This window comes from Monodelphis domestica, chromosome 1 (assembly GCF_027887165.1).
Source record: "Monodelphis domestica isolate mMonDom1 chromosome 1, mMonDom1.pri, whole genome shotgun sequence".
NCBI classification, from domain to species: domain Eukaryota; kingdom Metazoa; phylum Chordata; class Mammalia; order Didelphimorphia; family Didelphidae; genus Monodelphis; species Monodelphis domestica.
Window position 1 is genome coordinate 589,581,918 of NC_077227.1, and position 15,939 is coordinate 589,597,856.

General features: G+C 36.3%; 1 protein-coding gene across 8 annotated transcripts in view; it reads left to right on the forward strand.

The window, feature by feature from the left end:
- The window catches only part of PSD3 (pleckstrin and Sec7 domain containing 3), a 784,568-nt gene that overhangs the window by 647,077 nt on the left and 121,552 nt on the right, over positions 1 to 15,939 (forward strand). The gene's annotated exons all lie outside the window — the stretch shown is intronic.

Consider the following 15,939-nt stretch of genomic DNA (forward strand, 5'->3'; position numbering starts at 1 on the left):
TTCTATTCTCTAGGCTGACATGCACTGTGCCATTTAGCTGCTTGTTCTCTTTTATTATGGAGCTAGATTCACTCAACATTTAGTAGGTTCCTGGTAGAGTCATTGATATTTTGAATATCAGTTTTAATATTAATATGAACAAAACAAAGCATTCAGATGATAGCATGGGTTAGTGGATAGTGAACCTACCTTGGACTTGAGAAGATGTGACTTACAAGTCCTACCTTTGATAGATTGTAGCTGCCTAACCATGGGCAAGTGGCATCTCAACCCTGAGAGTCCCTATTCCTGATAAAAACACAGATCTGGATGAAAATAAAACAAAGCATCATGGAAACATAGTCAACAAATATTAAATGCCTGCTATGTGCCTAGCACTGTGCCTTCAGGGAGCTTACTTTGTTACAAACATATAAAAGGAAGCTTAACAGGGGTGAGTATCTGGTGCTGGGCATGATGGAGAAGTCCAGAGGAGTGCAGTGGAGTGGAAAAGGAAGAGACACCTTCCTTAGGAGGAGGTTGTGAGATGTGCTCTGCATCCTCCATTGAAAGAGAAGTTCCTGGGACATGAAATCAGAGTTCTAGAGGCATAATGGCCTTTGGGGCCATCTTGTCTACCCACCTCATTTTACAAATGAAGAAACTGAGGTCCATCATCTGCCATTTTAATGTAGATGAATGAAAGCAAGCTGTGTATGTCATGGTTTCTATATCTATATGGTATCTATAGATACCCTGATGTGAAATGACCACATGCTATTTCAGAAAAGGCCCTCTAGACAAGAATTCTTGAAAGAGTTGAAAATCTGAGATTTATGTAAAAATATTCAGCTTTTTCAACAGGTACTTTTTCCAATGAAAACCTTCTCAAGAAAATTTTCATTGTTATATGTGAGCTTGGCTCTTTGCAGTGTCACAGTAAAACTTCTACTTTCTATTCATCATTACAACTCAATATAAATCTGTATACTCACATATAGATTTATCTAGTATCACCAAAAAGTATTTACCTGAAAAACTAATATGTTCAAGGTACTTGAGTTGAAGACTTGAATCAACTCTTTTTTTCTAATCTGTAAAATGAGAGGTGAACTAGATGATCTCAAATGTTTCTTCCAGATATTAAAATTCAATGAATCTCCATTTTTAAACACATTTCAAATAATCAGACCTTTTGAACAAGGAATATCAGTTTTCCTTTTTGAAGTATAGATTTGTATATGTGTAACATTTATATCTATAGCTATGGTAATACTCCTAGAATACCCTGTAATTTCAAAGAAATTTCTTGAAAATAGAAGTCCTTTAAATAAAAGTTCTTGAGCTGTGTAATATATGCATATGTGTTATTCTCTCAGTAAATAATGTCAGTGATGTAGATTTTATTACTTTCCTTAAAAAAGACATTTTGGGAATCATGATGCATTAGACAATTCCCTACCTATATCAGAATGCCACTCTACTTTTTGAAAAGGACCACTGCAAATGCTTTATCACACTGGTATCGTAAAGCACCCAGAAAAACTTTAGAGAAAATCTGCTGAAAGTTGGAGATAATGTCTGAATTTTTCTGTATAACCCATAAATCAGTGAGAAGACTGAACACATCATCTCTTGCTCTTGGTACAATATGAGGTGGTCTATAAACTACATACAGGGTCCACTGAAATGAACAGTGACTGTTCATTCAAATAGCATTAATAAATGATAAGGCATCATTAGTCCTTGCCTATATGGAAGTTGTGATAAGGAGAGAGAATAGAGGGGACTGGTGATGAGGAAAGTCAGATTTTATTCAGAGTCACAAGGAGGTTGAATCAATCTATGGGGCAGTTGATTAATATGACCTGTGCAAAAGCAATAGCAGTATTGATTTAATTATTGTGTCTAGAACAAGGATTGAAAAGCTAAAGGCAGAGAGAGAAGAAATATTATTACATGGTGGAGAGTAAGTAGTAAAATGTCCGGATGGAGTAGAAAGTATAATTTAGTTTGCTTCTAGCTAGATCATGAGGTTATAAATACAGAACTTCAAGGAAACTTCAAAGTCCATTTAGTCCAGATACCTCATTTTACAGATGAGAAAACTGAGGCCCAGAAAGGAAAGTTACTTGCCCATCATAACAATACACAGCTGATGCCCAGGAGTGTCAAATGTGGGATTTGAATCTAGAACCTTTAGCTCCAGACTTAACTTTAACTCCAGTGTTTTTTCAACTAACACAAGTCAGGATAACCCAACTCCAGCACAGGAGTTCCAATGTTGTATGCTAACCCCCTTCTCTCATCCCCTGGACTGGAGAACTATGCTTTTCAGGTCTCTTCCAGGTTGGGGCAAGTGGGCCAGTGGTAAGGCAAATGGTTAGATGACCATGATGGATTGCTGAATGAAATTTAAGAATTAATAAAGACAGGCCCTGTATGATCACAGTAAGATAAAAAAAATAATTATTTCAGTAGTGGATGGATTTTGTATAGTGTAAAGTATTGATTAAAGTTTAAATATAATATTTAAACAAGAATTATTATACTGTATTTCTAATAATATTCCAGAAAAATTAGTCAACAGTAGTCATAAACCATTTATGAAATGCAAAAACACCAGAAATCATCCCCTTCAAAACAGCTGCCATTTTAGATTTCCAGTGAGATCTGATTTTTATCTTAATCTTCTCAGTTAAGAATGGTACAAAGAATAAATTGCTTACATTATAACATGTCAGTAAAGGAACTGAGATTTAAATCCTCTAATTCTAATATTTCCTTTGTTGCCTTTATGTGTGGCAGTTCCTTTAGACCATTGAATTGAAGTATGGATCAAACAAATCTTTCTGAACCCCCAATATGAAATGATGGGCCTTCTCTCATCCTCCTCATTTGTGACTTACATGAGATGTACAGGTCAGCCTGCAGTCCACAAATCAATCAAGTGCTTCCATTTATCCCAGGGAACAATACACAGTGTCCCAAAATGGATTTTAACTCACTTTAATATAAAAAATCTGACATACAGCACTGGACATTAGAGAAATCCAGAAATTGTAAGCCAAAACAGACTTTTTAAAGCTAGAAAGGATTTTTGTCAGTTGATTGATAAATCAACAAACATTTATTAAGTTCCAGCTTTGTAATAAGCAGCAGGCGCCTTCTAGGAGCTTCAGTTCTCTTGGGGAGGACAAATAAATAACTATGGGTCATCCATTAAAAGACCTTTCCATTTATAGACAAGAAGATGGAGTTTGAGAGAGTTTCAGTTCCTTGCTCTTGATTGCATTGCTAGTTAGTGGCAGGGCTATAATAAGAACCTAGACCAGTACCCTTTGTCCACACTACATTCTGTTACTCAGAGAAGGTGGTATTGCCTATAGAAGACCTGAGGGTCACTGCTTTCTTCATGTTGTTCCTTTTCATTCAGGGTAACTACCTATTTCTTCTCCAGGTGTAGAGCTGGCCTTTCTGGTATTCCTATCAAAAATCAGAGTATTCTTATTGATTTGTCCGAATGAATCTTTTCTCAACCATACACTGAAAAGATGATCTCTACTCTTACATATTGCCCTGGAATTCATTTTACAACAAATGCTGTTTGGAACCTTTCTTATCTGTGCTTCTAAAATTGAATTGTTTAATATTAGCCTTCACGTATCAGATTGTTCTAGGATATCAAATGGGGTGAGGTTGCAGTAGAAATTTGAACCTCCTGGCTAATGCCTTTTCAATAGCCCCAAGGCATCTCACGGCTCTTTGCAATGGGTGGTAGTACAGGCATACCCCTTATGAGTTCTAATGTCATTTCTCTATGACATTTTTAATACCTTATAACTGAGCCCAACCATGAAGTCATGGAAGCCTGCTCTAATATCATTTGGCTAATTACCCATTTCTGACATTTCCCCGATTGGATCCCATCATTACATTTAGCATCTTGTTTTCATTGAACCAGCTAATACCTTAGATAACGTTTGTCTATATGATCTCTGGGGTTCTTTTTTTAATTCCCCCTTTTTTGAGTTAAAGAATTACTGACTTCCTTTAAGGAAAACAGTTTAGCCTGTTTAGAGTTTTGCTTCTAAGAGAAACAAAAAATCATCCTCAATCCTCCTTTCTTCTCTGTGGAGATTATTAAAGAGTTTACCAGTGGCCATGATAGCAATGAAGGAAAAAGGGGGATAGTCCTGGGACCAATCGGTCAACAAGCTTTTATGTGCCTCCTGTGAGCCCTGAGAAGCAGGTGTAACAGATGGAGTACTGACCTTGAGGCCAGGAAGCCTCAAGGAAGTTCAAGTCTGAGCAATGACAAAAAAGTGGTGGTGAGATCTTAGGCACCTTCCTTAAATTTTCCTCCCTCTAGGCAACAACAAGAATTGCAGAGAAGGTGCTCATCTAATTTCTTAATCTAGGAATCCTAAACCAGTGAAATTATAGGTAGACATCCTGTCCCTATCCCTGTTCTTTAGATGTGGCAGGCACTGTCTAAGGCACCAGAAGGAAATATGCAACAAAAATGAAATAGATCCTCCTCTAAGGATTTTACATACTAAAGGGGAAGATAATGTGTCAGTCACATGTGGGGTGGACTGGATAGAGTTCATGAGTCAAGAAGACTCAGATTTGGCCTTCAAACATTTATCAGCTTTGTGACTCTGGGAAGGTTAACTTCTGTTTGCCTCAGTTTTCCTATCTGTGAAATGGAAATAATAATAGCACCTACTTCTTAGGGTTATTGTGAGAATCAAATGAGATATTTGTAAAGTGTTTAGCACAGTATTTGGCACATAATAAGTGCTATATAATTAGGTATTGTGATGAGGAGGAGGAGGATGGTGTATCTATGAAATGTACAAAAATTAAATATAAGACAATTGGGACACTGGGGAGAGGGAAATCAAGAAAAACGTTTTGTGAGCTCAGTCAGTGAACATTTAGTAAACACCAACTATGTGCTAGGTATTTGTAACACCAATTATGTGCCTAGCTAGGGCTAAGTTCCAGAGGTATAGTGGCAGAAATAAAACATTCTTTATATCCTTTCCATCTTCAAGGATGGATCTTTCATTTGATGAGATAAATAGCAATTATTCTCTCTACCTTACTCTTTCCCCTGAAGCTTTATCTAATTTAGAGATTAAGAACTGAAGCAATCTCTTTCCAAAGTTCTTGTTTGTCAGACAGTAAATTAAGTGAACTTGTTATGACTTTTCCTACAGATTTTTCTCAAGACCTTTAGGCGTATCACTTCCCCTTTTAGTAGGCTTAAGAGAGTACGTGTTCCACTTTTACTCCTCGTCGACAGGGACCATGCTATTTGAAATGAGGTCTCCTTCAGGGTCTATAGGAATTTCAGTCTTCTTTTGGTGTTGGAGGTATAGGGGGCAAGGGTGGGGAACACAGAGAAGAGACAGTTATTGCTTCTGTCATTGCAGTGAAATTATCCTTAATTTGGCCTGACTCAGATAAGCTTCATTTTATTAATGGGCATTGTTATAGCATGTCTTCTACATGCTTTCTTTTGTTTCTCTTATAATTCTTTGTCCACTTTAATCCAGATACTAAAATTAGTCCCACAGTTCTCCATTAGAGGCTAACATCTGCCTGAAGTCCCTTTAATCACTTAGCTTTTAAACAGTAGAGTCCTAAGGAGCGTCATTCATTCTCTACCTTCCTTTAAAATAGAAAATAATTATAAATATATATCTTTTTAATAATAATAAAAAGCATTTATGAGGTTTTTAATATTTGCCATGCAGTATTCTAAGTTCTTCACAGGTGTCTCATTTGATCCTTACAGCCACCCTAGGGAGTAGGCTCTATTCTTGTCCCTATTTTATAGATGAGGAAACTAAGGCACACAGATTAAGTGACTTTCCCAGAGTCAAATATCTAGTAAGTATATGAACTAAAATTTGAACCCAGTTCTTTCTGATTTTAACTCCCAGTACTCTATCCAATGTACCTTCTTCTGCAAATGTCAATCAAATTTTGCCTAAAGATAATTTCCTTTTACTTTTCTTTAAATAGCTGACTTTAAGTTCTTAAAAGATGACTGTTTGCATAATTTAATTTTTTTATTTTAGGGTATTAATCCCCTAGTGATCCTGTATTTCTAAAAGTCTCAGGCTAAGTGTTTCTTAGAAGTGTATTTGAGTAAAAGTGAGCTCTCACTGTAGTAGTAAATTACTCAGATGTACTGACATTTCATTACTATTGGACCTTTCCTGTGTAAAAGAGTAAAAGTAATTATTTCTTTAACTTTAAAATACTCTGAAAGAGGGTTAGGTCAGCAATGAAATAGTGATCACCTTTTTACAAGTGAGAAAATTGAGGATCAGAGAAATTTCTATAATGCTATTTTATTCACATATGTTAAATCTTTGAGTCATTTTCAGACCTAAATCAATATGAATGAAAACAAATACTGCCTTTTTTAAATTAAGTGTTATAGTTCCTGTTTAATGGTGGGAAGATTACAGTTATACAAACAGAGATGTTTGCAAGCGATATATTTTTTTTAACCCTCACCTTCCATCTTGGAATTCATACTGTGTATTGGTTCCAAGGCAGAAGAGTGGTAAGGGCTAGGCAATGGGGGTCAAGTAACTTGCCCAGGTTCATACAACTGGGAAGTACCTGAGGCCAGATTTGAACCTAGGACCTCCAGATTCTAGGCCTGGCTCTCAATCCACTGAGCTGCCCTCTTCAAGGAACATATTAACTATAAAGAACAGTCAGAAATTTTCCTCCATATACTCCATTAATACTATATAGAAACAATGATAACTCACTAAAGGCCTAGAAAATGAGCTCTCACTGGTGTTTGTGGCTGAAAGTGAATCCTTCTAATCTTTTGCTTTCATTCATGATCCAACATGTATCTGGATTCTTCTCTGTTCTCTAAACAATTGTATTTTCTTCAGGTCCCTAGTAAAAACAAGCATCATCAATTTGGAGAAAAAAATTTCAGGATATATTAAAAGATGCTGAAGAATATATAATAATTTGTATAAGGACAACATTCATTGTGTGATAGAAAAAGGACTGTGAACAGGCAAAAACCTTGGCTAAAATCCTCTTCCTTTTGATGGACAAATTATTTCATGTGTCAGCCTCAATTTCCTTATTTGTAAAATAAAGGAGTTGAACTAAGTAGTCTCTCACATTCCTTTCATTTCTAAATCCTGTATACCTGTGATATTAAAAAATGGATTGTGCTATCTCCATAAAATCATTAGGAAAATAATGCCTCAAATTGAGTAACAAAAGGAAAGGAAGGGGAAAAAAAACAAGTAAACACTAAATCTGAAATTGATTCTAGTTCTATCCTAGAGAAGAGACAGAGAAGGAAATGAGATAATGAAAAGATGAATAAATTAATAAAGCATTTCAAATCACTTGCTCTGTAGAAAGGACTATGCCCAAAAGCCAAGGGTACATAGGAAAGCAAAACAATCCTCATTTTCAAGGACTTCCTATTTCAATGGAGGATACTACTATTAGGCCATTTGAGCTTCAAATAAGGGGAAATGTTTAGTTGTCCTTTTAATGCAAGGTCAATGTGGTCTGTAATATATCTTATTTAATATCATTTCCATTGATGAGTTGTCAAACACTGACCCATTTGACAGTGCCAAGGTCTTGAGTTGTGATAAACTTGTTTTCTAAGACTTCAGCAGCTGTTATATGGGGCCTATGGCATTTGTAAAGTACTTGTCAGGATAAATATCCAAAGGGATTGTTCTTCCAATGATTCTTGCAGGGACTAGACTTTAGGCAGGACCATTGGTCTTGAGGGTGCTACTATTTTGGGGGCTCCTGGACTTACCTTCTCATCATTAGCTATTGGGTATTGGACCCAAATATATGGAGCTAGAAAGGTCTTTAGGTGTCATCTAGTTCAACCACCTCATTTTTCAGATGAGAAAACTACCCAAGGGGCTTAAGTGATTTGGCAAGGTCCCCAAGGTAGTAATCATTAGAGACAGAATTTGAAATTGTGTCCTATGAGTTCAGAATCAATGCCATTTCCAATGTTCCATATTGTCTTCCTCATTCAGTAGTTTTTATGCAAAGTGCTAAAATTATTACTAAATTTTATTACTTGAAAAAAGTTTAATCTTTGCTTTAGAAGGTGAAAATAATAGGAGTCTAATGGGCTCCCTGTTGGATTAATTGGGTGTTTGAATCACACTTTGCATTTCAATCTTTTTTTCAATCTCGATAAGCACCAGTTCCTTATGATATTCCTCTAAATATCCCCATGTCAAGAGATGAAGAAACAAAAAAGATTAATCTTTGTGTATTGTATCAAGGGAAGGTTTCATTTTTAAGGACCTGACAAGGGATTTGTGCTTCAGTGAAGAGAATCAACTTCAGTCCTCATTTAAGTTGGGAATAGCATCAACTATTGAAGCGAATGACATCCTTCTTATACCTGAAATATTTGTAGGCAGTAACATATGATGTAGTCTGTTTATCATGTAATTTTTATCATCTTTCTTTATATTGTTTTTTGCTTCAAAAGATGAAGAGCAATCAGGGTGTTGAGCAGATGGAATGCCATCCAATGTTAGGGGCCCAGGGGAACTGAAGATACTTTAAAATTACTGAGATGGAAAGTACTATGGAACAAGGGATTGGAGGGCCTTTTAAAAAAAATCACAAGCTTATCATCGAGATTATTTTTTATTCCATTTCAGTATACTTCTTGGTTACAAAATGATACAATTAAGGCAAAACTTTTTAGAAAGTTAATCTTTTACTTTAAACTAGGGATGTGTGTCTAGGAATATATATTTTATATACAAATACACACACGTTGGCTAATAATAGGAATGACAGTGCTTTCATACACAAATGTGTGTGTGGCCATACGCATTTAGGTGTGTATACATAAATACCTAGATAGAGAGAAAAGCATGTTGTGTATATTTATTTACAGAGCCTGTGGTAACAAAAGAAAAGTTAATTGGGTGGATCTGTAGTAAAGAAGGTATTTCCCAATAGATGAATAGCTTAACTTGTTTATTGCTGATATACTTTGAAAAGCTTCCCAGTAGATTTTTCAGGAACACTTTATCAGTTTCCAGTGCATTACTAACCCAACACAAGATTCTTTTTTTTCCCCTTTTCTGGCTTTCTTTCTAATGTTTCAGTTAACCCCTAAGCTTTAAGTTTTGCCTCCTTCTTAAATTTTTTTAAATCTTAGAAATGGCCTGGCCATTGCTTTCCATAGGGAAACCTTTTGATTTCTAAGACAAAGTTGCTTTTTTTCCTCCCTTTCACATTTATGACACTTTTTGGTGACATCAAAAGAAAAAAAAAAGGAAAGCCATCCCCAAAAGGATGAAGAAATATAATTTTTTTACAGTCACCAAGACATGCCTGTTCATTTGTGCAGTCACTCCATTTTCCCCCATAAAGGGAAATGTGTTTTAAAGTTTTCAGAGTAGAAAAAACCCAACAATTTAACCATGAGCTGAAATATAAATAAATCAGTTTTCCCCAAAGTTACCTATCTTTAGCTTTTCTTGTCATATTTTTTGTCAGTGCATACAAATATTCATGATTGAATGTAGCATGCTATGTCTGATTCACATTGAAAGCTAACCCATCCACATGGCATCTTATGTTGTACTGAGGCCATCAACCAACTCCTTTTTATGGAGGGGTCCCGGGCATGGCCTTTTGCTTTTCTATGTGCTTTGTAGCTATCAGTAGAACAATTCCTTGTCCTTCTGAGAACTTGGATGGAGAAAAATTAAGGAAACTGAAGTCTTCAGACAAAAGAGAAATAAATATTGTCTAAATCATCTTCATTGCCTCAAGCATAAAGATATTGTTACCCAGGACCTTTCAAATGAATCAAACAGTTCATGGAGGCCTAGATTATAAGTTTTGTATTTCAACATCTCATTGCTGAATGCAGTGATGCTCAAATACCCCCAAACCCTTGTGACACTTTTTTTTAACCTTACCTTCTGACTTAGTACTGTGTATTGGTCCCAAGCAGAAGAATGCAAGGATGAGGCAGTGGGGGTTAAGTGACTTGCCCAGGAAATAAATGTCTGAGGTCACTCTAGGCCTAGATCTCAAACCACTGAGCCCTAACCCCCCCCCCCCATGATACTTTTAACTTGCCTAAAAGTACACTAGGAAGTAAAACTCAAATTTCTCAGTTATGATGATGTTAGAAGCACATTCCCATTCCGAGTCGAGTGTTTTGTTGGCTTGGGATAAAATTCATGTAGGTTCACAAATCACACTCCATTTTCTACAGGCAGTTGTGACTCTTAAGTACACCTGCAAGCCAAATTCCTGTCTTCAGAGAAAAATAGCAATTAGCATATTTTTTTTTGGCAAAAAAAAAAAGGAAATGAATTGGAGTCTTTTCTAGTTCAGGTCTATGATCTCTCTTTAAAAATCTATAACTCTCTAATGCTAAGATTTATAAACTTCTGATTGCATACTATCAGGTTTGGCATTAATTACTTCTTTATCTGAGAGTCTTCTTAGATTTTTAGCATGTGAATGACCACACCACTTGATTCTCATTATTGGCCAACTGAAAGATGTCTAGAACTATAGTTAAATCTGAAAGAGCCCTCAGAGTTCATCTAGTCCAATCCTTTCCTCTTAGGGATGAGAAAACTGAGAGTTGGAGAGAAAGCACATCTGGAAAGAGACTCCAGGTCTCCTGACACCTAGCCAAGTAATCACCCTTTTTCCTACAATAGACATTATTATATAGTCACCCATATGCACTCCTCCCCTAATCTCCCTCCCCATCCATACAAAGAAACAACTCATTACCAGGAAGGGCATAAGAAAGATAGTGTATACCATGGAACATTGTATTAATGCTGTAGGTCTTTAATTTATCAATAAGTGATTAATTTGCAGAATTATGACTTGGATAATGTTCCACTTAATACAGTCTTTAAAATATATATAATTTTAATATGCCAACTCTTATCTCTTCCCTCCCAAATTATTGGGTTATATAATATTTGTGCATTTGGCATTTATTTTTTCAAGATAACAAAATATATCTTAATCCTCCTTCAGATCAATGCCTGCAAAACTTATGAGAGTAGGTAAAGTTCTAGAATGATACCTGCATATTCTGATACCTTCACAATCCCTTGGAATGTGTTGTTTTTTAAAAACAACCATTTTCAACACCTTTTTTAAGACAATTGATTTTCTTTTGGCATAAATGGTTGAGTGTGATAATGAGGCTCCTTTATATTAATATAATAAATTCTTAGCCCCTTTTCAGGGTCCCAGAAGTAAATGGCACATAATTCAAGGGCTTAATTTTTTCAAAGGGCACATTAAAATGCATAACAAAGTATAAAGGTTATCTATAGCTTTTATCATTTTTAAATGAAATGCAGTATTAAAAATAGATGTTAGCCTACCCAAAGAACCTATGCATCTTACACATGTATGCTAAATCAGAAGCTTGCAAGATTTCTTTAAAAAATGATTTTTTAGCCTATAATATAATATAGTGTCTCAAGAGAAGACAGGCTCCTCTGGATTTTCTTAACTGGTGAATGGCCTATTTTTCTACAATCAAAGCAGAGAACCAACTATCTCCCCTACTGTCATTTTCACAAAGCCATTTGTAACATCATCTCCAATGAATGATCTACCAGAGTAGCTCAGAGCAAGTCGTTAGAGTCATAAATAGATTCTCAAAAGAAGAAGTGAATTAATTTTGTTTGTATAATAATCTGTAGCTTGGTATCTCAATTTATATTCCTTTAACTTGTATTGATTTATTTGCCCCAGGTGGAAAGGTAAGAGAAGTAGTTTCTACTTTCAAAGGCCCCCTGTCAGGGAATAGTGATGTTTTCTAATAAAGTTGGGAGCCTAAGGGATTTGGTCTGATTAAGTAGAGTGCTGGCCACCATACTTGGCAAGACTAAGGCTCAAATTAAAAAACAACAACTCAGACTTTTAAGTTCAAAAGAGAAAGGCAGCAGATGAAATAAAGGTATTAGTGGTATCCTGAGAGGGCAATTTTGCCAATACTAAAATGGTTCACTTTCTTGACAATGATAATAGATTTATCATTCCCAAGGCTAGAAATTTCTATCCTTTTCCCAACTATTTACTAAAATATAAAAATCCCAATTTAATGCTGCGATAGAATTAAGGAAGATTCTGAGTTCTTGAAGGTTGTTCTGGGCAGGTTCTACCAATGTAGGAAGTCCTTTAATGAGTGCCAGCAATTAACTAAATTCCAGGGCCACATCATCAATATCATCATCTGTTGGGTATTGACACTTAATGTCCCAGAGACAGTCCAAACTCACTATGTCCAAAATGAACTTGCTCTCTTCCCACCTAAATTCCCACTCCCCCTAACAAGGGTACCATCATCCTTCAGTTCACTCAAGGCTCACAACCACAGTCTTCCTTGACTTTCCCTTCTCTCTTATTTCATCAAATATCCATTGTACTGCCAAGTCTTGTTCATTGAATTTCCGTAACTGCTCTAGTATATGGCCCCTTCTCATGTACAGTCATAATCCTACTTCAATCCTCCATCCCCTCTTGCCTCATGTATAACAAAACCCTCTTAATTAGTCTCTTTGGTTTCAGTTTTGCCCCCCTCTCTGATCCAGCCTCAATTCAGATTCAAGTTCATATCTTTAAGAAACAGATCTGATCATGTAATTTCTTTGCTTAAAAAATATCAGTAACACATTCTTGCCTCTTGGATAAAATGCATAATTCTCAGCCTTATATTTAAAGCTTTAACACAGTCATGCTGTCACCAAGTGGTCCATGCATTGTATATTATTCTTTTCATTCTAGATTCAAAGCATACACATGGCTATGCTTTGAATGCAACACTTCATTTGCTTTTTCTGTTCTTTACTCCAGTTTTTCCTCCATGTCTGGAATGCTCTTCCTCCTCTCCACCTTTTGGAATCCTTAGATTCCCTTAAGACTGAACTCAGCCATCATCTCCTATTTTCTCAATCTCCCCATCCCCAAACCATCTCTAGATAATGTTTTCTAGTCTAATGTTAACTTGTATTTATTTTATTATATGTTTTATTCCACTCCCACCCTATGCTCTCATATAATGTAGTCTCCTTGAAAACAAGTACTGCTTTTATTTTGAATCTTTATTCCCAGCACCAAACACAAAAATATTGAACCATGTATAGTGACTACACATGGAAACCTTTATCCATTGCTGCTGGGGTGACTGAGACTGACTGATCTCTTGAGCATGAAAGTTATGAGCTGTAATAGATCAAGCCGATTGGGTATTCATATCAAGTCAAGCCTCAATATGGTGAGCTCCTGAAGGTCATGGGTTCATCACATTGCCAAAAGAATAGCAAACCAGCTCATTTTGAAATGAAGTAGGTCAAAGCTTTCATGTTGATTATTGGAATTTGGTCCATGAATAGCTACTACATTTTTAGCCTGAGTGAGATGGGGAAAACCCAGTCTTTTAAAATAAGTGGATTGGGTGTCAAGGGGAGAGAAAGAAAAGGGAATAAGCATTTATTAAGTGCTTGCTCAGGGCCAGTCACTTTATAAGTATATATCTCATCAGATCCTCACAACATCTTACAAGCTAGGTATTATTATCATTATTATCATTTATTAATAATAAAATTAAAATAATAAAAATAAAATTTATTATAATTAATTATTATCATTATTATCATCCTAATTTTATAGTTGAGGAAACTGAAGCAGATAGACTAAATGATCTACTTAGGTTTACACAGATCATAAAATGTCTGAGCCTGCATTTTAACTTGGGTGTTTTTGACTCCTGGCCCATTGCTCTATACAATTTGCCACCTAGCTGTCAAATATTGGGTGGAAAGAAATAGACAGACAGACAGACATAGATAGATAGATAGGTAGATAGATAAAAGAATGGATAGGTACATATATATAGAATTTGGAATTGAATTGCTATCCAAGGGATAGCTTAGTTAAATATAATATGGAGAGACTTTGCATTAGCCTCTTAAATGGAAAATCATTCATTTTTGAATTTGTGACTTTCATGAAACAGATTTACAAAGAAACATGCAAAATAGTTCTCAGTCTTAGGTGTTAGCTTTTCCCACTCTTTTAGTTTAAATTCTCTTTTAAAATTATGAATTTGATAAGCATCAATAGACAGGACACTTCAATATAAAAAGAACACCAGTGTTGTAGGTTTGAGTAATTAGAAAGATGGTAGTATCTTCAACAGTAATAAGGAAGTTCTGTATAGGGAAGGTTTTCAGGGGAATGATGAGGAATTCTTTTGGGGACATAAACAAATCTTAGGTGCCTATGAGACATCTATTTCAAGATGTCCAGAACTCTGTTGGTGATACAAGACTGGTGCTCTAAAGAGAGACTGGGACTGTATATAAATATCTAGGAACCATATGTACATCAATAATAATTGAATTTATGAGAGCTGAGGAAATCGCCCATGAAGATAGTCTAGAGTAGTGATGGTGAACCTATGGCACGTATGCTAAAGATGGCACACAGAGCACTCTACGTGGGCATGTGGCCATGCTCCCCACCTGTGACAAGGAAATGGTGAAACTTCCAACATTTATAAGTCTAAGGTTTACACACCCCCTCTGGGGAGTTTATTAATAGAAAGGCAGAGGGATTTGGGCAAGCTGCTGTCTTCACCCTCTCCAATGTTCTTGATGATATTTTTTCACATCCCCCATTTGTCTGCCCAGAAGCCCAATTGGAGCACACATGGAATAAGGTGAGCAGCCCACAGGGGGCAGAAGAGGAGGGGAGCCAAGGTCTTGGGCCACTCCCATCTTCCTTTCTATACTCACTGAGAACATTCCTCCCTTCACCCGCCCCTCTGCCCAGAAACCCAATGAGAGTGCTTTCTCTTTGTGGAGTAAGGGGACGTGGGGTATGGCATGTGGACATAAGGTCAAGGGAGGGACCTAGCGCTCTATCTCTAAAAGGTTTGCCATCACTAGGTCTAGAAAAAAAAGAGAAGAGGACCTAGGGCAGAACCTTGGGAAATACATACAATAAGTGGGCATGCCACAGATGAAGAACTAGCAAGCAAAAGAGAAAACAGTATGGCAGGACGAAAACTCTACATTGATAATTTCAAGATAGGTATGATTCAGTTCTTCCAGAAGACTCTCTCTTGATTCGGTGATTTACATTAGCAAGACAAGTTAATGTTTCTTGTCTAAAAACTATTTGATTCTTACCTCTACTCCTTTCACCATGCTGCCACTGTCATGGAAGGGCCACAGAAGACTGAGGACCATTTTGTATGTTTACTTAAATGGTTGCTATTGCTAAACAATTCATCCTCTGGTTGCTAATGAACCAGTGACTGACTTGTCTATATTTAGATAGCTTGTTCCTTGAAAAGCAGCCTCAGTACATTACTGGAACCATATTGGAAAACCTTTCCACCATGGGTAGAACCTGCTAGGATTGTGTTCAATGTCTTCATAATCTTCAGGTACCAAAGGACAGAATCATATTATTGGGAAGTATTGGAGTAGATACTCTGTGGACATCTTAAAGTGTCATCGCAAAAAGAAAATTACAATTCTCTTCCCAGCTCTGCTGCTTTCTAATTATTTGTTCTATCATAAGACATACTGCTCTTCTCTGAGCTTCAGTTTTTAAATCTATAAAATGGGAATAATATGTTCCCTTATTGGAAAGGCACCATGCATAGGATTAGTCTTGGAGTGAGGAATACCAGGGCTCCAGACCCATCTGTGGACACACAGACTTGCTGTGTGTTATTGGGAAACTCCCTTAATCTCTCATTCATCTCTCTTAATGGATTGCTGATCCATATCAGTAGAGGGAGTTTCCACAATATAGATATCCTTAAAACCCTCAATCCAATAAAGAAATCTTAGATCAGGACTTGGAAAAACAAATAAATTAACAAAC